Below are 26,814 nucleotides of genomic sequence, written 5' to 3'. Positions count from 1 at the left end.
TAAACATTCGGGGGATCTAGTGAGGATATACAGACTTCTTATTTTTGTAATTTTTTGAAAAGCCTAAAATTACCACAAAATGAAAAGTTTAAAAATGCTTTTAACTGTTAAAAATGATTATTATTTTGGCATGAGAAATGAATTCAATTATTTAAAAGACTTTATTTTCTGACCAGGGTCAAAGTACGTAAAAAGATTATTATGCTAGAAAAAGCTTCAATAAGTGGTCCCTGGCCTCAGTTCTCATCTTGGCTCTCAGTGGCATTTAAAGACATCAATCTTCTTAGATAGATTTTTATTTTCACATAGCTTAGTTCTATGTAGAAGAAATACTAAAAAAAATAAAAAATAAAAAAAATAAAACTCCATAGATAAATATAAGCCTGAGTTCACTTGTTAAACTTGAAATCTGGTACTTGAAATCTGACTTAAATACATTGCTATTTAATTTAGTAGTTTATTAGTTCTTGTCAAATTAGTTCATAGCACTTCTATTTTTATGGCCCCTTAAAAATAAATCACAAAATTATAGATTTAAAATGGCCCATGATCATAGACTTTCGGAGCTCAAAACGATAATACAGGCCATCCTAAGCCGTGCAGGGATGTGAAGGACTTACCCAGGGCCACACGAAACAACAAACACGTATCACACCCCCCGATGTAACACACCAGCCAAGTGCAGTGTGGGAACCTAGACTGGCTCCTATAAAAGACACTCTTATAACAGCTGGGGAAAGTTAAATAGGGAATGGCTACTAAATATTGTTACAGTATTATTAATTTTCTTAAGTCTAATAAGATATTTCCACTGTCTTCATTCTTAGATGATGTATGTGGAAGCATTTATGGCTTTGGAACTCATTACTAGTTTTCAAGTGGTACAGCATGTGTGTGTGGGTGTGTGGGTGTGTGGGTGTGTGGGTGTGAATATGTGTACAGATATGCTACTACTGAGAGGGTAAGACAAATTAAGGAGAAATGTTAACAAATACGTTACTTATGTGGCAGGCACCAATTTTTCTGTGTTTGAAAATACGGAGCAGCTCTGTACTTCACCAAAAGCCATGCCAGCCTCACAGAGCTGGTGCTAAGGACTTTGTTTAGAGCCTCAATGACTTTTTAAACAGTTCTTAACAAAGTTGATTTTTCTGTTTTTTTCAGAGTATGGTAGATTAGAAGCAGAAAATCAAAAAGAGAGAGAAAGGGGAGTTAGAGACAGTCATGATCCACTTGGCCAACATGTATGACGCGTCTACCAGACTTGTGAAACAGTGACGGCTAAAATGATCCCGGCCCTGAAGGAGCCCGTGGGCCAGCTGGCAGCACGGACATGCGAGCCAATAACCGCGGTGGCGACCGAGATGCCAATGCGCAGGGCGGGCAGCAGGTGCAAGCGGAAGCAATGAGACTCAGCCGTGGTTCTGAGGCAGCCGTAAAGGGCAAGTTTTATTTCATGAACGTGTAGAAAGTTAGAGAAATTAACATCGGCCTTATAAATATTATTCTGAAAGTTAGCATCTACAGATTTATAGCTTACAGAGAAATGTTTTTACTTATATTTCCCTGGATAGTGTTGGGGAAGGAAAACATTTTCCCTTCTACACTTCCAGATTCTTTGCCTGGTCTAATAATAAAATTAACACACAACCGATGAACAGGAGAGAGACACGCTTAATTATTTACATACAGGGGCCAGGGACCGCCTAAGAGTGGGAAACCCAGCGGCAGTCAGGCGAATGAGGCTCTCTGCTACCCTGAGCTGGAAAGAAAAGAGAGTAAGGTTTGGGACTTGAAAGGGGAGGAAGACGACTGAAAGGAGACGGGAAGAGCAACTGTCTGGCAGACAAACGCCTGTCGCGCGGCGTGCAGAAGTCTCTCTTACAGGAAACCAAGTGATCTTTGGGGCAGCTGTCTTCCTGGCGCAGCCTCCCTGTCTAAATTCTTCAGGGCAGTTACAGGGGAAATAAAAAGAAAACTTCTTGAGTCTTCTGTTTCTTAAAAATAATCAGGTTAAAATTATCCTCATGCCAAAGAGACACATTTTAGGATGGCAAATTTTGCTCTTCTATAGTAGGAAGATTCAATCTTTTTTAAATGTTAAGCTTCACAACCAGACCTACTATTTCAGTGCAATCCCAATCAAAATCCTGAAAGTTATTTTGCTATTTTGTTTGTCAACAAATACATAAACTGAAGCTTGTAAGAAAAGACCAAAGACCCAGAAATAACCAACACAACGTTGAAAAACAAAGTCTGAGGACTGACACACATGACTTGAAGACATGCTATAAAACTCCAATAATTATCAAGACAGTGAAAGAAGAGACAAACAGACCAATGGTACAGAATAGAGGGCTTAAAAGTAGACCCACACAAATATAGTCAACTAATCTTGACAAAGGAACAATGGAAAAAGAATAGTCTTTTCAACAGATGGTGTTGTAACAACTAGACATCAATATGCAAAAAAATAAAAAAGACTCTAGACACTGGCCTTACACTTTCCACTTTTACAAAAAAATGGATCATAGACCTAAATGGAAAATGCAAAACTAAAGAACTTCTGTAAGATAACAGGGATTGAAAACATAAGTGACCTGGGGTTTGGTGACGTTTTTAAATAGAACACTTGAAGCATACTCATGAAGGAAAAAATTGGTGAGTTGTACTTTATGAAAATCAAAAACTTGTCCTGTAGAAGAGAATGTGAGAATGAAAAAACAAGCCACAGACTAGGAAAAAAACATTTGCAAACCAAATCTGATGAAAGACTTGTATTAAAAATGTACAAAGAATTTTTTAAACTCAACAATAGGAAAACAAGAAACCCAGTTACAAAATGGGCAAAGGATCCAATGAGACAACTCACAAAAAAGACACACAGGTGACAAACATATAAAAAGATGTTCAACGTATGTCATTAGAGAATTGCAAATTAACACATCAATGTGGTACCGCTATTTAACTATTAGAATGATAAAAATCAAAAAACTAACAAATCAAATGTTGACATGGATGTAGAACAACAGGAACCCTCATTCATTGCTGGTGGGAGTGTAAAATGGTACAACCACTTTGGAAGACAGTTTGGCAGTTTCTTACTAAAACTAAACATAGTTTTACCATAAAATCTAGCAATCATGCTCAAAAATATTTACCCAAATGAGTTGAAAGCTTACATCCAAACAAAAACCTGCACACAAATGTTTATAGCGACTTTATTCATAATTGTCCCAAACTGGAAACAACTAAGATATCCTTCAAAACATGAATGTATAAACAAACTGTGGGACATCCATACAGTGGAATATTATTCAGCAATAAAATAATATGAGCTATCTATCTTACTAAACTGATACACAGTGACTGCAGTGGGGTGGGAGGGTACTTAATAATATGCGTGAATATTGAAACTACAATGTTGCTCATATGAAACCTTTATAAGATTGTATATTAATGATAGCTTAATTAAAATATATATATATATGAGCTTTCAAGCCAGCAAAAGACATAAAGGCATCTTGAATGCATATTGCTTAATGACAGGAACAAATCTAAAAAGGCTGCATACTATACAATTACAACTATATGATACTCTGGAAAAGCCAAAACTATAAGGGCAATAAAAATACCAGTGGTTGCCAAGATTTCAGGGGGCATGTGGGAGAGGGATGACGAGGGGGAACACAGGAGATTTTTAGGGCAGTAAAACTACTCTGTAAGATGCTACAATGTTGGATACAGAACATTACACATTTGTCAAAACCCCCAGAACCATACAACAGGAAGAGTGAACCCTGATGTAAACTATGGACATTAGTTAGTAATAATAATGCGGCAATATTGGTTTAATCGTAACAATGGCACGCTGTAATGCAAGATGTTAGAGGGGAAACTATAAATAGGGGAGAAAAGGAGTATATGGGAACTCTTCACTACCTGTTCAATTTTCTATAAAGCTAAACTGCTTTAAAAAATAAAGTCCATTAATTTTTTAAACTTATTTTTTTGTGTAATACTCATTTTCCCCAAGTGCCAAATAACAAGGTTTTATTGGAATAAGCATGTGTTGCCCACAGTTAAGTCTTTACCTACACTAAAATGGCTCTTTATGAATTGTCCATCACTTTTAGATATGCTCAAATAATGAGCACATAAATTATGGGTAGGCCCTGGGCAGGGTTTTGAAAAGTGTGGCCCTTAAACCACCTGCACGAAAATTGTCTAGATGCTTGTTAAAAATCATATCCCTACTAAATCAGAACCTCAAGAGGTGGGCAATCTAAATTTTTAACAAGTTCCTTGGAGACTGTGATGCATGCCAAGTGTGGGAGGCAATGCATTAACAGTGTGTAAGGAAACTTAAGGAATACTCCTTTTATTTTATTGCTTATAAAAAGCAAACAATTAACACACACCAGCTGCCCAGTAATTAAGAACAGGTTTCCCTTCATCTCTCTGGCACAAGATGACAATCAGTGACTTATTTTGCAATTTCAGGCATTTCCAGCCATAAGGACTAAAGTCTCCAGACGCCCTTTACTATATAACACCATATTTTTTTAAATGCAGGATTTTTCAAGAAAGAAACGACTAGATAGTGAAGACTAGCGTGATGCTTATGGACTTTCTGTATGTTTTTTTAATTGAAGCCTTATGAATCATAATTTTAATAAAGGATTTAAAAAGAAGCCTTCTGATGGCTGGTCATTTATTATTTCCCAAAGTGAATAGGTATTTTTAATACAATTTTCAGAAGACTTTGCCGATTTCTTTTGTCCCCCAGAGAAAATTTATTTCAATGAAATAATTCTGGTCTTGCCCTTTTCAGGGAGATATCATTTCACTGCATTTATATCAAAGAAGGTCACAGAGTCAGGACACAGGGCAATACCTCACAACAGCGCCCTAGAACAATTGCAGAGTGGGCCGGATCGATCCTGGCTGTCATCATTTCTTTCTGTGATCTTGGCAAGCCACCTCTAAACTGCATGGGGTGTGGTTATTACCCACATTTATCCAGTGGTCAAACTTCGAGCAATCTTAGTCATTCCAAATACAGCAGAGACATGTGTCTTTTAAATTTTCACCCTACCTTTCTGCGTCTTTTCCTGTCCTTCTACACATTATGTATAGTCCTTCCTTAGCAGAAAGGATTTGACACTAGTCATCCATACATATAATCTAAGGCAGTGACGGTCAGACTTGAGCGTCATCACAGTCCCCTGGAAGGCTTGTTAAAACACAGAGTTCTGGGCCCCACCCCGAGTTTCTGATTCAGTGAGTCTGGGATGCGGCCTGAGAGTCTGCATTTCTATTTGAGGGATGGTAACGCTGCTCGGCCTGGGACCACACTTTGAGAACTACTGATACAAGGTAATTTGCCAACTTTCTCCTGGCATTTGTTCCAGACAATGTCGTGACAGGTGTTGTAATTTATATAAATCATCCCAAGGATAGATTGGTACACTGGAGGTGGTGTGGACGGGCCACTCCTGCCGACCGTGCTCAGGGCTGCCACGGGTAATCACTTTTCTATATTCGTGAAGACGACAAGCCACAAAATCTCAGATTAGCACATGAGAAGTCTGGCTTGTTGTTTGTTGACCAAATCTTAACCAGCGGACCCTCTTCATCTGCCCCAGCCGTAAGCACTGCCCCTCGGTTCCCACGTGCTCGCCTTGAGGTCTTGGCTGCCCTGTCGGACTGGGACCCACTCCATGAAGAACCCCCTCTTCCCACTAGAAGACCACCCCTCACTGCCACGCGCAGAGCCCGAACCTGCCTTTTTGATCTCCAGTCAAGGCTCCTTTCCAAGTTCCCTGCCGGCCTTGGCCCCCTGGGTGCCCAAGAGGTGCCAGCCCACCGGTGTCTGGGCTCCGCAGCCCCCGGGGGTGCAAGAAGTCCCTGCAGCACCTGGTCCTCTTGGCGCCCGCCCCCGGCATGACTCAGAGAAGGGAGTTTACTCTCTTCTAAAGGGAATTAGAAGAATGCCAGAGCCGAGGGGGGGCAAGGGCCACCCCGGGAACTGGGTAAGTGCCCGTACCCCTCAGCACACGGCAGGGGGAAGGGAGCTTTTTCACACATCATTGTATATTGTTGAAGAAATATCAAGTCTTGCTTCCTTTGATTTTCTCTGACATTTTCGTTAAGTCAAGTACCAAGCAGAAGGCTTCTCACTTTAGTGTAAGAGCGGCACACCCTGCTGAAGGATGTTGCAGGAGGCACGGTTAAGTCCTGAGGAACCAGGGAGTGAGAACAACGGGCCGCTTGGCCAGCAGAGGGCAGCAGAGCGCATCAGCACCGGCTGCCCGGCCAGGCAGGTCCAGGTCAACACCTGCTGGTAACTATGGAGACGAGACGCTGAGGGGGTACTTGGACTGTGATTATTGCTTCCATGTTACTGTTCCTCCTGCTGGAACCCTAATAAGCAGTTGTCACGACTGTGTACGAGCACAGGCCTGGGGCGTCTGAAAAGCCGTATTCCAGAATTTTCTAGCTGTTCGACCTGGCCAAGACGCCAGTCTCCATTTTCTTACCAGTGAAATTGAGGGAAAAAAACAATAAAAACCCATCACAATTTATGCGACTCATCAACTTCCCAGGTTTGCTGCGGGGACCAATAAGTAAAAGGGAAAAGAAATCTGCATGTACAAACATTAGCTATGTCCCGGGGTGTGAGCTCAAGACAGAAGAAGCATGTTAGCTGCCCAAGGCCCCCCAGTTCTTCAAGCCCGTCTGCAGGGGCTGCGTTCCCTCCAAGCGCATCACTACGGCAGAAAGCTGTTCCGGGCACTGGGCTGCAAAGCGAGAGGGGATTTCAGGAGTAGGAGTTCGTTCAGGGAGACCCCAAATCCCACTCAGTAATGCACGACACAGACCCCGCCACCCCAGTCAGAGAGGCTGGCAGAAGAGAAGCCAGGGCACACTGCGGAGAATCGAAGGGAACATATTTAAGAGAAAGACCAGATGCAAGGCTGTCTTTCCCAATTACTGAAAATTGCAGAACCCAGGCAACCTCTGGGAAAATATTCCTTTGACTGTGTGGCTGCATCTTCCACAGAGCACACAGGGGCACTGCCTGGCGCTGCGAGGCAGAAACTGAGAACTATGGTAGCTATACTGCGCCTTTGCAGGGCTGCTATGCTTACCTAACACTGGAAGCAGCACAAAATTTTAAGGCCAAAGTTAAAATCCCAAATTCTGGATTAAACTACAAGATAGGAGTTCCAGATTATTTCATTCTATTTTTAGATGACATGCTATTATTAATTGCAATCACGGCACAGAATTTTTATTTTAGAACAGCAAAGGTTTCTCTTGCCTCCAAGTCCCAACCAACATTGTCCTCTCTGCTGGGGACGTTTCTCCAGCCAATCTTTCTGTCATTTATTTGCCTCATGGGCTTGTTCAAATTGACATTTGAGAGTGAATTTACACCTTTCTATTTTGCAAAAACAACCCCAGAAGAAGGTACCAAATGATCTATCCCATTTGAGTTATAAATCTAAATTCTAATTTTCAGTCTGTGCTATGAATTATACAATTGGGAACCCTTGGGAAGAATACTCAGACGAATTAGGGAAACTTTTCTATCCTTTATTTTCTCAACATATCTGAGCTGGTTACTTATAAATCTACCTCTCTCTTCCTTAAAATCCAGCTAACAGACAAATCATTACAAATAATGCCTTCTGAAAGATGTCACCACTGAATTCTTCTACAAGGAAGTCATTAATATAGGTAATGTATTATAACAATATCTGGAACAGTCATGCCTTTTCTGAACCTTAGAACAGATCTAGGGACCTTTTACAATTGCAGCTAATAGGTACTATAATTTTCTCAAAGCTAACGTATTTAAAACCAACATAGATTTCTTCGGAATACCTGTGACCCTACATCGTGACTGGCACTGATGCTTGCCTGCCTTCTGGGCATGTGTCCCTGTGCTTGTGAAATTAGGCGGGGCCAGTGAACTGCTCTGGCCAATGAAATGGGAGGAAGTGCATGTGTCATTTCCAGGCAGAATGTTATAATAACCAGTGCCTGATTGGTCCATTCCCTCACCCAATCACAGGGTCCAGCTATGTAGCCTGGCCTATGAGTAAGGAAATCATGACTCAGATGCCTCTGAGCCAGATGGACAGGTGGTAGGTACCCAAGGCTGACGAACAATAAATATCTGCTGTTTCAAGCCACTGAGATTCGGGGGTTGTTTATCCCACAGCAAAACCCAGCCTATTCTGAGTGATGCCATAGCAGAAAATCTTACTTCAATAATGCATCAGGGCACAAGCCTCTGAAGCAGGTGGAGGTCAGGGAGGGTGTGGCCCAACGAGACTGCAGAGGGATCCTGTTCTCAAAACATGGTAGGAAAATAGAAAGAGCCGGGCTTTCAAAATCGAGACAGCCCAGGTCTGATCTGGCTCTGATACTTAACTACCCTTGGTTACAGAAGCAAGTCCCTTCAACTCTCTCAGCCTATTTCCTCCACCATAAAATGAGGATAAGATGAGAACGTATGTGCATTCGGATAAGGACCTACATGCAAAATACCTTTCGCATAGTACATTTTCAATGCACATTAATAATAGCTGCCATTATTATCACTTGTTTTTATGGAAGAAAACCTGAAAATGGGCAGTGCAAGAGCAGGATAAATATTTCCACTTGCTCATCTTTGAAAAATGTTATGTTAAGCACTGCCACTTGTATTTTCTAGTTAAACAAGCTCTGGACAAGAAGCACAAATTTTATTCATAGCAGTACATAGCAGTACTGGCATTTTATGAATGCAGAAAATAATGAATATATAGATATTAAGTACACAGCAAGGCAATGGTAGAGAGATTTATTTATTTACTCAACTTATGAAATTGTGACCTTGAAACTCTTATGTGAAAATGCCATTAATACCAATTTGTAAAGTGCATGAAACTGCAACAGGAGTGGTAATATAGATAAAGGACAACACAGGAAAAATCAGAATGGCTTTTAAAGCAACATTTGTCTGCTCCCCTCTCATTAAGCCTGTTTTAAAAGGTGAGGTATATTTCTGACCCTAAAAATTTAAATTCCTCACCCCAATCAGTCTGGTCTTGTACACTGAGATATACTGCCTTCCTCCACAATCTCTAAAAGACTTCATAAACCGTGGGGTACCCAGAGATGAATTTCTTAATGAAAGTTCCATCTGCAGGCTTTAGATATTATTTACTTCTTCCCTGGGGAGCCATTTGTGAGCCTTGCCCAACATGGCAACGTAACTTCTTCCTCTGGCACATGGAGGAAAACTGATCGGATATGTCCATGGAATAACACATGGCTTGATCCCCATTTTTTTTTTCTCACACCTCACATATGGCCTTTCTATTTACTTTCTGCCAAAATAATGCTGACATGCCAGCCACCTGGCAACACATAGATTTTTATCTAAGAATCTTCATCTTTGTTTAGTAGATGATTCCATCCGTAACAGATTCTTTCTGCTCACCAAATTCTCTCCGGAAAAAAAGACAACTCAGGCTTGTCCGTTTGATTCACCTTCTTAAAAAATTTGCTTAAACTGTCACTATTTGCAGATGACATGACATTGTACATAAAAAACCCTAAAGACTCCACCCCAAAACTACTAGAACTGATATCGGAATACAGCAAAGTTGCAGGATACAAAATTAACACACAGAAATCTGTGGCTTTCCTATACACTAACAAAGAACGAATAGAAAGAGAAATCAGGAAGACAATTCCATTCACAATTGCATCAAAAAGAATAAAATACCTAGGAATAAACCTAACCAAAGAAGTGAAAGACCTATACTCTGAAAACTACAAGTCACTCTTAAGAGAAATTAAAGGGGACACTAACAAATGGAAACTCATCCCATGCTCATGGCTAGGAAGAATTAATATCGACAAAATGGCCATCCTGCCCAAAGCAATATACAGTTTCGATGCAATCTCTATGAAACTACCAGCAACATTCTTCAATGAACTGGAACAAATAATTCAAAAATTCACATGGAAACACCAAAGACCCCGAATAGCCAAAGCAATCCTGAGAAAGAAGAATAAAGTAGGGGGACCTCACTCCCCAACTTCAAGCTCTACTACAAAGCCATAGTAATCAAGACAATTTGGTACTGGCACAAGAACAGAGCCACAGACCAGTGGAACAGATTAGAGACTCCAGACATTAACCCAAACATATATGGTCAATTAATATTTGATAAAGGAGCCATGGACATACAATGGCAAAATGACAGTCTCTTCAACAGATATTGCTGGCAAAACTGGACAGCTACATGTAGGAGAATGAAACTGGACCATTGTCTAACCCTATATACAAAAGTAAATTAAAAATGGATCAAAGACCTGAATGTAAGTCATGAAACCATTAAACTCTTGGAAAAAAACATAGGCAAAAAACCCTTAGACATAAACATCAGTGACCTCTTCTTGAACATATCTCCCCAGGCAAGGAAAACAACAGCAAAAATGAACAAGTGGGACTATATTAAGCTGAAAAGCTTCTGTACAGCGAAAGACACCATCAATAGAACAAAAAGAAGTCCTACAGTATGGGAGAATATATTTGTAAATGACAGATCCGATAAAGGCTTGACATCCAAAATATATAAAGAGCTCACATGCCTCAACAAACAAAAAACAAATAATCCAATTAAAAAATGGGCAGAGGAACTGAACAGACAGTTCTCCAAAAAAGAAATACAGATGGCCAACAGACACATGAAAAGATGCTCCACATCACTAATTATCAGAGAAATGCAAATTAAAACTACAATGAGGTATCACCTCACACCAGTAAGGATGGCTACCATCCAAAAGACAAACAACAGCAAATGTTGGCGAGGCTGTGGAAAAAGGGGAACCCTCCTACACTGCTGGTGGGAATGTAAATTAGTTCAACCATTGTGGAAAGCAGTATGGAGGTTCCTCAAAATGCTCAAAACAGACTTACCATTTGACCCAGGAATTCCATTCCTAGGAATTTACCCTAAGAATGCAACAGTCCAGTTTGAATAAGACAGATGCACCCCTATGTTTATCGCAGCACTATTTACAATAGTCAAGAATTGGAAGCAACATAAGTGTCCATCAGTAGAAGAATGGATAAAGAAGATGTGGTACATATACACAATGGAATATTACTTAGCCATAAGAAGAAGGCAAATCCTACCATTTGCAGCAACATGGATGGAGCTGGAGGGTATTATGCTCAGTGACATAAGCCAAGCAGAGAAAGAGAAATACCAAATGATTTCACTCATCTGTGGAGTATAAGAACAAAGGAAAAACTGAAGGAACAAAACAGCAGCAGAATCACAGAACCCAAGAATGGACTAACAGGTACCACAGGGAAAGGGACTGGGAAGGATGGGTGGGTAGGGAGGGATAAGGGGGGTGGGGAGAAGAAGGGGGTATTAAGATTAGCATGCATAATGAGGGAGCGAAAGGGGAGAGCTGTACAGCACAGAGAGGACAAGTGGTGATTCTGCAGCATTTTGCTATGCTGATGGACAGTGACTGTAGGGGGTTTTGTTGGGGGGACCTGGTATAGGGGAGAGCCTAGTAGACATAGTGTTCTGCATATAAGTGTAGATTAAAGATAACAAAAAAAAAAGAAAGAAAGAAAAGGGGGATTACTCCCTGATAGGAAAAAACTAACTGTAAATCAACAATTAATGCATGCTTTAAATAAACTTAATTTTGATCACTTAAAGGGTGTCTGATGATCGGCTATGGAGGTACATTTTTCTGATAATATACCTTTCTCTTTAAAAAAAAAAAGCAGTTCCTATGTGGTGACCTCCAATGAGTTCTACACAATGGTATAAAGGGCATATCAAAGTGTGGGCAAAGGGTCTGTTTGTGTTTATACAGAGGATCAAAGCCTAATTTGGTTACCCAGAAAATGAACTAAGATACGATATGAAGAAGTACTTCCAACATCAACATTCTCTGGAAGAGTCATACCAGAAGATGATCATCAAAAAACCTCAACAAAGATCCAGGTTCTGCTACAGTTGTAGCTGCATCCATCCCACCGGTTCCTGGACTTGCCATGGGAATGAAGAAGGAGATATCTAAGCTGGCCTGTGCATACAGTAAAACAGCTAATTTGACTGGAGCTATACTGTTGGAACTTAACCAAGAATTAGGAGAAGTGTAAGTTGTGGCGCTCCAAAATCTTACAACTACAGGCCATCTACTGTTAAAAGAACATATGGGATGTGAACAGTTCCCAGGAATGGGTTGTTTTAATTTGTCTGATTTCTCTCAGACTGTTCAAGTTCAGTTGGACAAGATCCATCATATCATAGATAAATTTTCACAAATGCCTAGGGTGCCTAACTGGTTTTCTTGGTTTCACTGGAGATGGCTGGTAATTATAGGTCTGCTTTGGTTATGTAACTGTACTCCTATTATGTTAATGTGTGTGTGCAATTTAATTAGTAGTTTAAAACCTATACATGCTGAAGTTACTCTACAAGAAGATATGTCAAAGAAATAATCAATCTTCCCTTGTTTTCTTCCGTCTGCTACCTCTATAGCTTTTCTTCTTCCTTCCTAATTACAACCCTTAAACAGAATTCGTGCCTCATATCGAATTTACCGAGTATCCTAATTCTTCCAAGTGGTAAAGATACCTCAAGACAAATGCTGGGCATAGAAGCCACAGGGCATAAATCTGCAAAGAAGTAAAAAGCTATCCTTTTCAAACAATATTGCTTTTCTCTCTCACTTACCAACTTTCAATTACCCTGTATGGCCCCAGAAGATGACTGGTTAGCCAGAGACGGATAAGATTCCTCAAGGGAGGAACAACCTAAGACAGGCACAGTCACAGGGGGGCCATCAGGTGAGAAATTGGGGATCAACAGAGGTGAGGCTTAGAACCTCATCCCCCCTGTTTTGAGAGAAATCTTCTGCATCCGTGGATGTTTTATTGCCCTTGTCTAGCTTGGATTAACACTTAGTCTACAGGCACACACCTGATCATCTACATTTGCCCTCTTACAGCACCAAACTATGTTTTCTACCTTTATCTTGCATCTACCTACCACTTCAGCATTTTATTAAAAATAATAATAATAAGGGAGAAATGTGGGATTCAGATATAAATCAAGTATAAAAAATCAAACAAATATTCATATTTGACCTGATTGTTTATAGTTCATAATGTGTGATCAAAATGGAAAGTTTCTGTGATGACTGCCCTTGCACTGTTCACCATGTAAGAACTTATTCACTATGTAAGAATTTGTTCTCCATGTAAGAACTTGTTCATTATGCTTCAGAAGATTGGAGACTGATGAGAATTAGGCTTGGGGTGGATTAATGATTGTGCATTGAGCATTGACCCCCCTATACAGAATTTTATTGTTGTTAACAACCATTTGATCAATATGAGAGATGCCCTCTCAAAAAAAAAAAAATTTGCTGACACCAGTCCTTGCTTCTCATCTGTACTAAAGACACTTTATTTTGCACTTCCAGAGCTATTAGCTCTCTTCAATAATTGCTCAGGGCTTAATTATGCCCTCGGAGGCAGAAAAGACAAAAACACATCTACTAGCCACCACCACGTGCCCGCCTGTCGGCTACCCAGGCCAGTCAGAAGCCCGGGCTCTTCGGGGTTGCCTGTGTTTCCTGATGCACTAGCAGTGTGTGGGCTCCAACACAGAGCTCTCGGGGCCAAAAGGAGAATACATCCTATTATGTTCCCTCCGAAGTTACCAGTTCAGGTCATAAATACTTCCACAGAGCCCCTCTTTCTCACCAGGGAGTCGAAGCATGAACACACTCGACTGCACAGTGGCACTCCCCGTAAGCTGTGCCCCCAAATGACCTCTCTGGCCAGCTGCTAATCATTCAGCTAAACTTAAATCGGGGGGGAGAAATAACAATAATAAAATCAAAACACTCAAATCCCATAGCACATCCTAGGCTAATCTCATGCAACACCCACGAGCCCAAGAACATAGAGAGGGTATTTCACAGTTGACAAATGCCTCTGATTTTCTCTAGGACTAGGAGAGAAGAGACAATAAAGGAGACATTTAAGTGGAACTGCCTAGAAGCCTCCAAGTGCTTCCGGCTGAAAATCACCAAATGCGAGGTGGAAATTGGCTAGGTGGTCTGCACTTCCTGCGGGTCACATCCTGGGATCTGGTTGTAATCAAGGTCATTACTGATCAGAACTAAACTTTGGTTGATGGTGTATGAAGTGGTGCAAGGATGTGGCCTCTTGTGTGCCAAGGTACACAGTTGGTTGACTTTACTCCCAAATTCCCACACGGTGCTCATGAAAGCAGTGTAGGAGCTGCCCCAGAGAGGAATAGCCTTCCAATTCCAAGATAGGTCAAGGACACCGCAGCCGGAGAAAGGAATTCCAAATGACAGATGTTGGACTGTTATAAGTTCAGAACAGCAAAGAAAATGAGAAACAGGAGCACGAGGCTGGGGTTAGAGAGGCTCCTCTCCTGAAGGCCTTGCACACAGCAGAGATAATGAATTGCCATAAAGGCCTCCCCAGAAGGCAACCCACAAGAAGGCTGTACCCGACATGCTAAAGAGCAGAAAACTGCCGACATCTGGGTCGCAGCCTAGAGCACCACAGGTCAGAGAGAGCTGGCTTAGAAGCCCCCGGTAAGAAATAATACTAGTCTGTTTTGATAACACGCCATCCAAAAAAAGTTGTGCCTGCTCCTGCTTTAAGACCAGCCTCACAACAAAGCTATTTTTAAAAACTTAAAAGCAAAAACCTAACTCCAAATCATTACTGAAGACTTTCACTAAGGGAAGCTGGTTGGGAAGCGAGAGAAGTGTACATTACAATACCCAACACACGGTAACACTTTCCAAAAGTCCTCTTTACTCATCTCTGTCCCCCAAAGTCCTGCTTCTTGGCACAGCTGCCCCTGTTCCCATGCTCTGTCTCTTAAAAAATCCAGACTCGGTCGGCTGAACTGCTCACTGACCTGCCAGTGTCTTCCCGTCACTCCTGAGATCGTGTCGGGCACTTTCTCCTGTTCAGGCCTCGGAGCTCCACAGAGTCTTCAGTATCTCTGGCCATTTCCCAATTAGATCCAGCAGTTCTGCAGGGAGGAATCCCAGCGCCTGACGAGGAAAAGAGGGAAGAGCATTTTATAAATTGGTATTTGAATATTCATTTTTCGTTGTACACACACAGGTACAGACCCTCATCTACCACAGTGATAGGCTGTGTGGAGAAGCTAAGTCATTTAAATATTCGGTAAATGAGTTCTGTGTACTGCACACTTCTCACAGCAGCATCTACGCACTCCTGTGCTCTCTGAGGTCACGTGTGCTTAGCATCCGGCTTTATTAGTTTCCTATTCCTGTACACTAAGTGCTGCGACACGACCCAAAGTCATTCTCCTACAGTTCCAAGGTCACAAGTCGGAGGTGAGTCTTGAGCAGATAATATCAAGGGGTTGGCAGATTCGCTCCTGGAAATTCCAAGGGAGAATCTGGTCCTCGCCTCTCCCAACCTTTAGAGGAAGCAGGCTTCCCTTGGCTGGCGGCTGCCCCTCTCCTGTCTCTTGCTTCCATCACCACATCCACTACTCACTCTGACCTGCCTTCCTCTTAGAACGACCTCTGTGCTTACATGAGGCTCACCTGAGTAACCAGGGTAAGGACCCTTCAGATCCCAAGAGCCTTAACTTAACCGTATCCACCAAGTCCCATTTGCCAAGTAAGGTGACATTCTCAAGTTCCACGGATCAGGGTATGGACATCATTGGGGAGGCCGTGATTCAGACAACCACACTGACTATCAGATGTCACAAACTTTATTAAAAATTTAGTAAAAATTCAATGCAAGACAACTGCAAAGTGAAATTGCCAGACTTGCAAAAAGATGAACGAATTCATAAAGTCACCAAAAGTTATGGTTGAGAACTGCTAGAATTATCAGCAAAGCCATTGACAGATGATGATTCAGCAAAGACAGAACATTTTACAAGTGAGAAAATAGAAAATTAGCAGGGATAATAACAGCTGGGTACAGCAAAGAAAAAATTATTTAAATACCACCTGATTAAAAGAGAATCTTAGGAAAACTGATGAAGCCTCAAGTTTTTTTGCTTATGATGCAAGAATGTGAAGTAGATGACATCATATACCATTGTCTTAGAAAAAATTTTCTACCAAAACACACATCAATCTTGATTAATTCTTGTTCACTCTGAGTTCATAATTGCAATTATTGCTGATTTTATTCCAATAAACTTATTTCCATAAGTTTTAGTTTTAGTTTTCAAGACAAATAATCACTTTAAACCTTTTCCAGTATTTACCATTAAGTTCTGGTCCCTCTCTAAGCAGATTTATTTTAAATGGCTATTTTCCAGTAAAAATGAGTCTTAGAAAAAAATGGGTTGGGGGGAATCTTCAATGAAAACAAAAACGTGCTCTAAAGTGGTGGGCGAGAGGCCTGATGCATAACTGTGGAGGGCAAAGCCACACACCCTACACAGGCCAAAGATTCGCCTCTTATTACAGCCTGACACCTTAGCTGGAGAGGGAAAAAGATCAGTAATCTGGCAAACCGACCACTATAAGGTGATCACAAAAATCACAATGTCACATGGGAAAGTATGTAACATTTCTGAACACGGAAAAAGAATCTACCATTTACTAAGTAACTCCAAAAAGCCAAAAAGGGTAGGGTACACTGTCACCAACCCTCTGGAAATTAAGTACCATCTACCCTGTACTGATGAAGTTGAGTTTCTGCAAAAGTTGAATAATTCTCCTGAGTTCTCACGGGTAGGAAATAGCCAAGTCCTAGAGGGAATGAAGTCGTCCCCACCCTAAAGCTAGTTTCACTACCCCACGTTTCTTAGCAGTATTGCATGCCATAAGCAAGTGCTTCCTTGGTCTCCTGGACCTGCCACTCCCTGTCACACAGCAATAGATGAGACTGACTGGGTGGTAGGCCATATACTTAGACAGAAAGATTGAGACTATAAGGGAGAAAATCTGGGCCTAGGCCTTTTCAAGACTTGTCATGACTGTGACTTTGAGCAGTAAGGGCATTTGGAACCTCTCAGAAGATCTCCTCTTCCTCTACAAAGTGATATTATTACTAATACTTATCCTCCTACCTTTGTTGACTTAAGAAAACTCACCTTAAAATTCAAATGATAGCTAATAAGACTAGTATTAAGGAATGTCCATTTAATGCTACCCCAATAAAGACACCAACAGGAATATCGGTAATGAAACAAGCTAATTCTAAAGTTAAAGTGGAAAAATAAACTTACAAGATTCATCAAGAATATTCTGGGAAAGGAGAGTAATGAGAAGGTAAACCCAACCAGAGAGAAAAAGATATTATAAAGCTATGCTAATTAAAGCAGTATGGTATTCGGCTCGAAAGGACAACAGTGTAGCACAGAACAGAGTCCTGAAATGGACTCAAATACATACAGGAATTTAAGATATGATAAAAACATCCTTCTAAACACTAGGTAAAAGAGGAATTGTCTAATAAATGTTGTTAGAAGAACTGAGTAGCCATCTGGGGAAAAATATATTTGTACTTATTTTTCACAAAAATTAATTATGGGTGGATAGATGATCTCAACATACAAAAGGAGAAAACATGGGAGAAATGTTTGTAATCTCGGATGACGATGGCCTTGAAACCACTTAAAACTGTAATATAAAAAATAATGAGTTTGTCTACATAACAATTTTAATTCCTGTTTGAAAAGAAATCTCCAAGTGGAGAAAAACAGCCTCACTGTTCTTCCTGTTTTTTTCTGCCCACCTCAGGGTATTTCCCCTTGCTGTTCCCGCTGCCAGATAATGCTCTTCCTCCAGCTTGCAAATAACAAGTAGGAGAACATTTTTGCAATACATGGAAGGATTCCAAGAAATCAATAAAAAATAGTAACAACGCAAAGGGAAAATGGGCAAAAAACAGTATGGAAATACATATGGCTTTCCAGCATTTCAGCAGGTGGTCAACCTTACTCAAAACAAGCAAAATTCAAATAATACTATGATTCTACTTTTTAACTCTCAGACTGGAGAAAAACGAAAATTTGACTGTGTGTTATATTGGAGAGGTGAAACAGATACTTTCATACAGTGTGGGTGGGAACATAAGGAGCCACCTCCCGAATTCTCTGGGGTGAAATCTGTACCTGGCCCCTGGACAGAGAGAGCAGAGAAGAGGCACCCCGTGCCACATCGGTACGTGGCAGGTTTCCTAAGCAAGGGAACTTCCGTACGAGCCTTGATTTGGGGTAGCACACCGTGAACAGTTCTGCATACCCACCCCGCAGAATCTTAAAAGCTTATATAGAAGCCTTAATGGGGCTCAGTCAGGCATAAATTTGTACATTTGTATTACAAATTTTTAATGCACAAATTCCACTTACATCAAAATTAAATACCTATGAAAATTTATGTGCACATATTTGGACTGCAATATTATCACAAATAGGTATGTGAAGGGAAATTTAAATGTAACTTTTTTTGGTAATAGAAAACAATCAGGTAAAAATCAAAACCCTTTAGTTGTGGACTGGCTGAATAAGTGACACCACATATATACAATGAAATATTCTGCAGTCAATAACAGGTGTGAGATATCTCTAAGTGAATGAGCCCTGAGTAACATTGCTATCTGAACGAAATCACGTTGCAGAAGAGAACATGTGGTCTGCTACCGTTTGTGAGTGTTTTGAGGCATGTCTGTACTGTATACAGTTACAGGTGTACCTTGTAGGGTCAAGGATGGATGACAACTTTCAGAATTTTTATCATGTTCATATATAATCTATTCCAAAAATTAAGAAAAAAATACTCAGCTAAGGCCTTGAAACATTTGGGTAATTATCTGTGATTTACTGTTGCTGGCACGATGAAGCATTGTTATTGATACAGATAATGAAGAACTGAGTGTATATCATCTTTCCCTGTTTATTGAGCGCTGAATTCAGTGAAGTCTGAAATTCAGTGGGAGATACAGTGCAGGGCAGACGCACTGTAAGTGTTTGGAGTCAGCCCGGGTTCACTTTCTGGCTCCATGTCTTTTAAAAGCTGTATCACCTAGAAAAAGGCACTTATGTTTTACACATCAGTTTTCTCCATCATCAGTAGGGACAGAGCCTATTAGGGTTTCATGTGAGATTTCAATTGGGTAGTGATGAAATTGACAGTGCCATGTAAACTTAGTGACACCAACATGCTAGTTAATATCTAATTAATAGTTAAGAATTCAGAGCCATATAAACCTAAGGAGACATAAACAAGCTAGTTAATATATAATTAATTTTGAAGGATTAGGAAACTCAGTGACCTGAGTAGAAGACAATAATCTGGAAAATTCTCGATGAAGGTCACATGACAGTGAGGATTCCATAGAAAAATCCTCGGCTATGTCAGGCAAGTTTTGCTTAACTTTCAGAGGCAACGTCGTTGGCAGTTCCTCAGGTCAGCCACCTCGCCCCCGTCACACACCTCTTTTCTGTCTGCGAGATGGGCTCTCACACAGTCTGTTCCCAGTCATTGTTTCTTGCTCCTTGCGTAAATTGCATTCATCACTCGGAAAGGACGTGAAACATCTTGACTGTTTTCTCTTACGTGGGACTTGAAATGCATCGATTCCTGTGGCTACAGCCCTAGCTATATGTTCACTATCTGTCAGTTCTAGTTTATTTAGAAGTTACCTCTACAGGACCTAACAGTCGAAAACCAGCTCACAGAAAGAGAGAATCAAAAGCCGTACGCCATCCACCCTCCCAGTTCTACTGAACATGTCTGTCCTGGAGAGGCCCGTGGCATCTGAGGGCTCTGTCTCCTGAAGCAGCCCGTGAAAAAGCTCTCTAAATGCGTCAGTTGCCAGAATAGACCAAAGTCGCCATTACTTGGATCGAATTCAGAACCTCTTGCTATTACCGCCACCGTCATGAATGTACGTTACTCGGCAAAGTCACGGGAACCCCAGTTGCCATGAAGTCAGGAATAGGCGTATCCCTAGGTAGGTCCTGGCAAACGACCTCAGAGACATAAAGGCAGGCCTGGGAGGCAGAAGGCGAGCTCTGCAGCCAGACAGACGTGGTGCTGGCAAAGTCTCAGGTTCTCTTCAGGGGTAGTTTTCTTCTCTATAAATGGTGATGATAATAGCTCACTTCCAGGGTTCATGTAAACATTAGAAATGATATCTGAAAAAACTTGTTTTCATGCTTCACAGGTCCTCAGTAAACAGTAGCTATTGTTATGGAAGGAAACTGGTCTCATAGCTTTCCTTAAAATCTGAATTTCTTTTTAAAGTTACACATGCACATATTTTAAATGGTCAATTGGAGCTCATAGTCTTGTTATAAAAACACAAGCCCTTATGTTATGCCTACTTTCCACTCCACAGGCAGTGCCAAGTGGTTTTCCAAATTGGTCGGATCCATTTACACTCCCAGGAGTCCACGGGCTCTTTGATTCTGGAAAATTGTCAGGTGATACTGGGATGCTTTAAAATGATCTTTCGGTCTACATTCTGGCTAATTTCTCCAACTTTATCTTCTCACCTTTCCACTGAATTTTCATTTCTTCTGTCATAGTTTTAATTTTCAGGATCTTTGTTTTCTGAATGTTACTTTTCACAGTCACTATTTTTTGCCTATTGTTATAGTATCTTCTTTTCTCTGACGAATAATCTCCTTCGGTCGTATTTTCTTCTTCCTATTGCCTTCCTAGTGCCTGTCCCCTCCCAGATGCTTGCTTTCAGATCGTTCTGTCTGCCTTACTGGATGCTTTTCCTAAAGGTCTGAAGATCCCTGGTTGTCTGTATCTCTTTACAAGTGTTGCTCTAACAAGTTTACGGAAGCTCTGTGTGCATGGGGGAGGCTTGGCAATTTTGGTCTTCTGGGTAGTCATCTGCCTAGGCTGTTTCATTGGCAAACACTCAATGTCAGGAGATGAAGGTCTTTTTTCTCTTGGGCCGGTCATATTTTTCACACAAGACTCCCCCAATCTTTATATAGGTAAAGCCTGACTCTACATCCGGGGAACCGGTGAGAGAAGCAGGGCAGGAATAGAGTGACAACTGTCAATATGTAAACATTGTTAATCTCCTTGTTTGTAGTATAATCCTGCATAAATAAACCCCTAGTCCCCTTCCAGGGCAGGCAAGAGGCAGTCGCCTGCTTATGCAAAGTGGGAGAGAAAGCCTTCAGATCCTTAGTTCCTATGTTAATCAGGGAGGTAATTTCTCTCTTGAAATACAGTTCAGAAGTAGGCAGGTGGTCCTGGAAGGGTAGCCTTTGCTCATAAGGAAAAAACAAAAAACCCAGGTATATTCTATTTGTTGCTCCACCTTCTCCTAGGAGCTCACGGTCACATGGTCCAAGGTAACTCATCACATGACACCTACATTCCAGGCCACAGGAGAGAGAAACTGAGGGGCATCAACTTCCCTAAGGGCCCAACCCATGGCACCCCATTAGCTAGAATGCACTCACGTGGCCATCTCTCTCTCCAAGAAAAGCTGAGGTCACTTCAACCTGGGCAGCATGTGCTCAGCTAAAACTTGGTGACCAGGCGGGGTCTCTTCCAAAAGGAAAAAAATGGCCATTGGGCTTGGGAACAGTAGTTTTCTCTGCCACAACTTCTCATGCTTGGCCACACCTCCACTTCCCTTTCTAGAAGAACCTGTGACACCAATGTGGGGGCTTTCGTGGGGTTTTACAGGGCTCATCTGATTGCTTTTTCACTTTGCCAACTGTGCGCCAGGGTCCCGATTTCCTGAATCTGTTTTGGTATTTGCAACTAAGCCATCTGCTCTCAGCTTCCAGAATTCCACAGCTGTTTTCTTCTCCTGATCTCCTTTTCCTTGAAGACATATGCCTTGCTAAATAAATTCTCTTACTCTCATTTTAGTGAGATTTGGGGAAGGAGCGGTGGTTAAAAATGGGTGCTCAATCGGTCGATTTTAAACAACTCTAATTTCACCAATTCTGATATTCAATTAGGATTAAAAGTGACAGGCATCTACTTCTGGTCCTTTCATTGTCTCTCTTCATTTACCCATCCCACAAGTACCTATTAAGTGTCTGCTATGTGGGAATCATAGTGAGAGACGCTGGAGAGACAATGGCTTTATCCAGCTCTTTAACCCAAAGGCAGAGGCAGAGAATACATATATAAAAGGTAAACACGGAAGAAAAATCAAGAAACATGCAATGAGGAAGGAAACATTATACTGGGATAGAAAATACAGAGACAAGGGAAGTCCTCTTTGAAGTGGTCACATTCGAGATAAGATATGAGGAGGACCTGGTAGCCATCAAAGAGCGGAGCACATGCTAAGCTGGCTCTGTTTGAGACACAAAAATGTTGCTGATTTTATGGCTTCTTATCTTTACGTCTCACCTCTTGACTTCTAAAGAGTCTCTTGTGTTCCCTTCTCAACTGATGTTTGGCGGTGGTAATAATGAACAGAACGTTACCCTTTGACTTAAAAGATAGTGGTTCAAATTCCAGCTCTGCCATTTTCCAGGTGGGTGACCCCACAGCCAATTGATTTAACTTCTCAGAATTATTATTTAATTTAAAACTAAATATTAAATACTTCCTTGATATTTGCTAAATCAAATTAATATTGGATTATTTCATTAAACTAATGTTCTAAATTTTTATTTTGCTTCTCAGACCTTCATTTCCTTACTTGGAAAGTGAAAAAACTACAAAAGACTTATTGTAAAAATCAAACTAGGTGATTGACGTGGCAGTGCCTGGCATTTAGTGGGTACTCAAAAACTGCTAAAACGAAATCTGAGTACTGAGCACATTCTCATCTAGTACAAAACTTGAAATCTCCCCCCAAACTAATATAAAGGCTCATGAATTCATTCTCTATGCTGACAACTCGGGGAGTGGGGGAGAGGGGGACATGCCATCTGTGAATGTGACAAACACGTATCCTTATTGATGAAATCAGAATGACTGGGTCAGATCCAGAGATTCCCCACCTTAGAACTTCATCTGATGCCAACATCCAGACCTCAGCTGTGTCCAGCAGCAGCGGTGCCCCTGACATCTGTTTCAGGGGTGGGATATGACCTGCCTCAACACCCTACTCTCCTGTAACCTATTACAGAATTACAGTTAGTGGACTTATCGAATGAGTTTTGAGTAACTCTCTTGTTTTGGCCCATGTGAACTCTTGGAAGGCATAAGATTCTTAGGTCTGCACTTGAAGTACTCACTTACTTTTCCGTAACTTACTGTGTGGAATAGCATGCAATGCCCCCTAGTGGTATTATTTAGGCTGACTTCAATAACCCTTCATCATTCACTTCCTGTACACACAACACTGTGTAAACATGCTGGGAGGAGCAAAAAGTCGATCCTAATATTTGTGATCTAGAATATAGTAAAATACAGATAATCATATAATTCCAAAGTTCCTTTTTCAGTGCTTCTGAGGGCACTTTATGATCTTACAACATTCCAGAATAATCATTTATGAATACCAGTTACTATTCTACGTAGTCATGCTTATAAGGAGAGGCTGAATAAGGCCTATAGGATACAAAATAGTGGCAGAAGAGTGAGCCGTGCTCCTGCGTCCCACAGAGGGCGCTCGGTTCCGCGAGGACTGGAGATGAACACTGTAGTAACCCAAAAGCAGGAAGAATTGCCCCCCAGATTCTGAAGTGTTCAGCACCAGATCTGTGTCTTGTCCATTTTTGCTCGTCAGGACCTAAAATCAGGTGAGGCACGCAGTGTGCATTCAATAAGTGCAGAGCATTGATGGATGGGGCATAGGAGGATGGATATCTAAGGCTTTCTCTATTTATTGCTCTAGAAAACATACCCTGGTAAAATTTGATATGAAAGACACTCTACTATCTCATCCAACCTCAGCATTAGCACTGCATGTAGTGAGGCTGCCATTTCTAGAGCAGCATCTGTGAGTGTGACTAAGGGGTTAACATCAGGCCTGGCTGAGGCAGGCCTGCCTGAGAATGACCTCAGTCTCCTATGGCCCTGTTTCCTTGGAAACAGAAGAGTTAAGATAAATGGGGAACAGTTGTCTCTCCCTCTGCATTGTGTGAACCAAAAACCTGGGCTGGGGGATCTGCAAGCTGGCGTGCAGCTCAGGCTTGATGAAAACTGAACACAAGGTTGGGGGGGCGGGGGCTGCGGCCTCTCTGTGACAAGGTGACCCCACATGCCTCGGCTCTCACACGTTGGCCCTACACGTAGAGGGGTGGGGAGCAGAAAGTAAAGAAGCTGCGAAGAGGTTAGCTGCTAGGCCTCCCCATGAGTTGGGGCTTCTCTCTGCTGTGTGTCTCCCGCCACGTCTGCTAAGTACGGATTAAAGCCTAGTAAGGCTTGTCTGGGTCTCCCCAAGTCTGATCTGCCAACTCGGACCCAGAGCTGCGTGGTCGCAGGTGTCACACCTGGCCTCCTGCCTGCCAATGTCACTCCTATCACGGAGAAGGTGGTGTTAATAAAGAAAAACTAAACAAAAAAGTCTCCAACACTATGCTCCCAAGGATGGAAAATAAAATGTTTGTAAACATTTGGGGTGCCATGAACCCCAGGGAAAACCCAGACCAACTCCCCAGAGATCAGTAGGCGTGATGGTCATACCCCAGCAAAATCAGAACAGAGGGGATTAAAATTAATCCAAGTGGCAGTGTCTGGAGTCGGCACCGCACAATTCCAGCTGCCTCACCAGAGAAAGGCCATTTGGGAAAGGAAGTGCAAAAGAGGAAAAGCAGGATGAGGGTAATTTGATGACTAGGGAAAGGTCAAAGGGGCATATTTGCTGAAGGCCCACCTGGATCAATGAAACAAAAGGGAATAAAAGCCTATGCATGTTCATGGAAGTTAAAGACCCATTCAGGTTGTCCTATGTGCTAAATTTTTATGGCTTGAAAATGATTTTAAATTCCTGAAAGCAAATCCTTCCCCCCTGCGTGAATCAGTTTAGCCGCTTTAAGACGCTGTACCCGGGAGCCTGGTACGAGACCTCAAGCCAGGAAGAGTTTTAAGAGTCTAATATTCCCGTCACGCACATGTATTTGTTTTGTCAAGGACCAGAGTCCCTAAGCTAATGAAGCGTAAAGAGGTCACTTAGGTGGCATCAGAGGCCCACCCAAAGCACCTGGCTCAGAGCCCTGAGAACTCTTGTCCACTAGGCTGACCAATCTTTGCTCTCATTCATTCATTATCATTCTTGTTTTTACCGTACTGAGAGCCCACCACGAGCAAATCAAAGTGGCCCTAAATTTTTTACTGCATTTATTCCATGTGCTCCGTCTCAAAGAGAAGTAGTCTATGGGTCATTATTCTCCATATATTTAAAAACATCTAAACAAACTTTAGTGGATCAATTTCAAGAAATATCAACAGTTTTAGTTATATCAACATAAAATTAAGGTAGATGTCTGTGAAATGACACATCTTCCTCCAATAAAACCCTGAACACTATCTATTTTAAATAGTCCACACATACTGATACTATTTTAAGTGAAATTGCTTATATTCCTATAGCCCTTTTATGTGCAAACATTGCCGATAAATCATCGCGTTGATATTCTCAATAACCTTGTGGTGTAGTAAGGCAGATATTATGATCAGTATTCAGCTCTCTCGGAAACAAAGTGCTTTTAAAATGTCCATAACGACACAGCAAGCTGTGAAACAACCTTAAACTACAACCCAGATATTCTGACGTCAAGCAAAATACTGTATTACAGAGCACAATAGAAATCGATGCACAGCATTTTTTTTCTGCTCACTTCTATCAAATTTCAAAGTTAGTGAAAACAAATATAAGCTGTTAAACAAACATCTCTTTCCCTCAGTAATAAAGTAACTAACCAATTCATCTGAGAGCTATCAGGTAAAAATTTAAGCTTTTGAAAAACATGTAGCCATTTTTGTAAAGTGACTGGGTAAGGAATGTCTTCTACTTCTATTTCCCAGGAGGGATTTATTAGACAAATACCAAGTTTGAAAATTCATATAGCTCAAGCGCAAGTTCAAAAAACTTAATTCTAGCAATATGAATACCTTAATTTCCTGGGGACAAACACATTTTTTAAAAATCAGACTTTGGACCCACTTCTTTTAGTATTTATTCTAACAGTTCACCAAGCTCTGTATTTTGTTTCAGAACCGACCTGGTGGGCATCAACCCACTGAGGTCATCTTCGGATTTGCTTCCAATTCTTCTGGAAGATTCATACATTTATAGTTGGAAAAGGAAACTCATGACTTCTGCAAAGGAGAGGAAAAAGTACTTATAATGGGATGTAGGGGTGCGAGCTTTGCAATTAAAAATACTATTTAAACATTTTACTTAAATCCAACCAAACTGGAGTCTCAGCGCAATTCCATTCGTTAATTTTGACATGATTTACTGAGTATAATCTCCTTAAGTCAGAAGCTGACCTCCACAGCACTCAAGCTTCCTGAGGGATCAAAAGGAATAATAAGAAACATGCTACTACTGTAAAATAAGCAAGTGTGGTGCTGTGTGCAAGTCTGTTCCTACGCTGTCAAGGAGATGAGCGTGCGACAAATGCTCAGCAATAGCAAAATAAATGTCTGGAGACGGTTTCCCAACCAACAACCTGACAGCTCAGCAACTTCAAACAGATTCTTTTTTCTTTCGGAGCCAATTCACTTGCCGTGTAGGCTGATAAAGCAGTATTAATCTCCTGCTTTAAATCAAGTTCCTGTCACTGGGCTCCATTAATCTCCCCCCTGTTATCAAGTGTCTCCATG

At 41.3% G+C, this 26,814-nt stretch overlaps 1 long non-coding RNA gene across 1 annotated transcript in view; it reads right to left on the bottom strand.

Annotated features, from left to right (window-relative positions):
- LOC140845796 (uncharacterized) overlaps positions 1-26,814 on the bottom strand; it is a 537,563-nt gene that overhangs the window by 504,015 nt on the left and 6,734 nt on the right. The window contains exon 2 of the long non-coding RNA XR_012124706.1: positions 15,012-15,150. This is a non-coding gene — a long non-coding RNA (uncharacterized lncRNA). The remainder of the gene's footprint in view (positions 1-15,011; positions 15,151-26,814) is intronic.

The sequence above is a fragment of the Manis javanica genome, chromosome 13 (assembly GCF_040802235.1).
Source record: "Manis javanica isolate MJ-LG chromosome 13, MJ_LKY, whole genome shotgun sequence".
Classification (NCBI taxonomy): domain Eukaryota; kingdom Metazoa; phylum Chordata; class Mammalia; order Pholidota; family Manidae; genus Manis; species Manis javanica.
The sequence above is the reverse complement of the archived record's forward strand: the minus strand, read 5'-3'. Positions and strand labels throughout refer to the sequence as shown.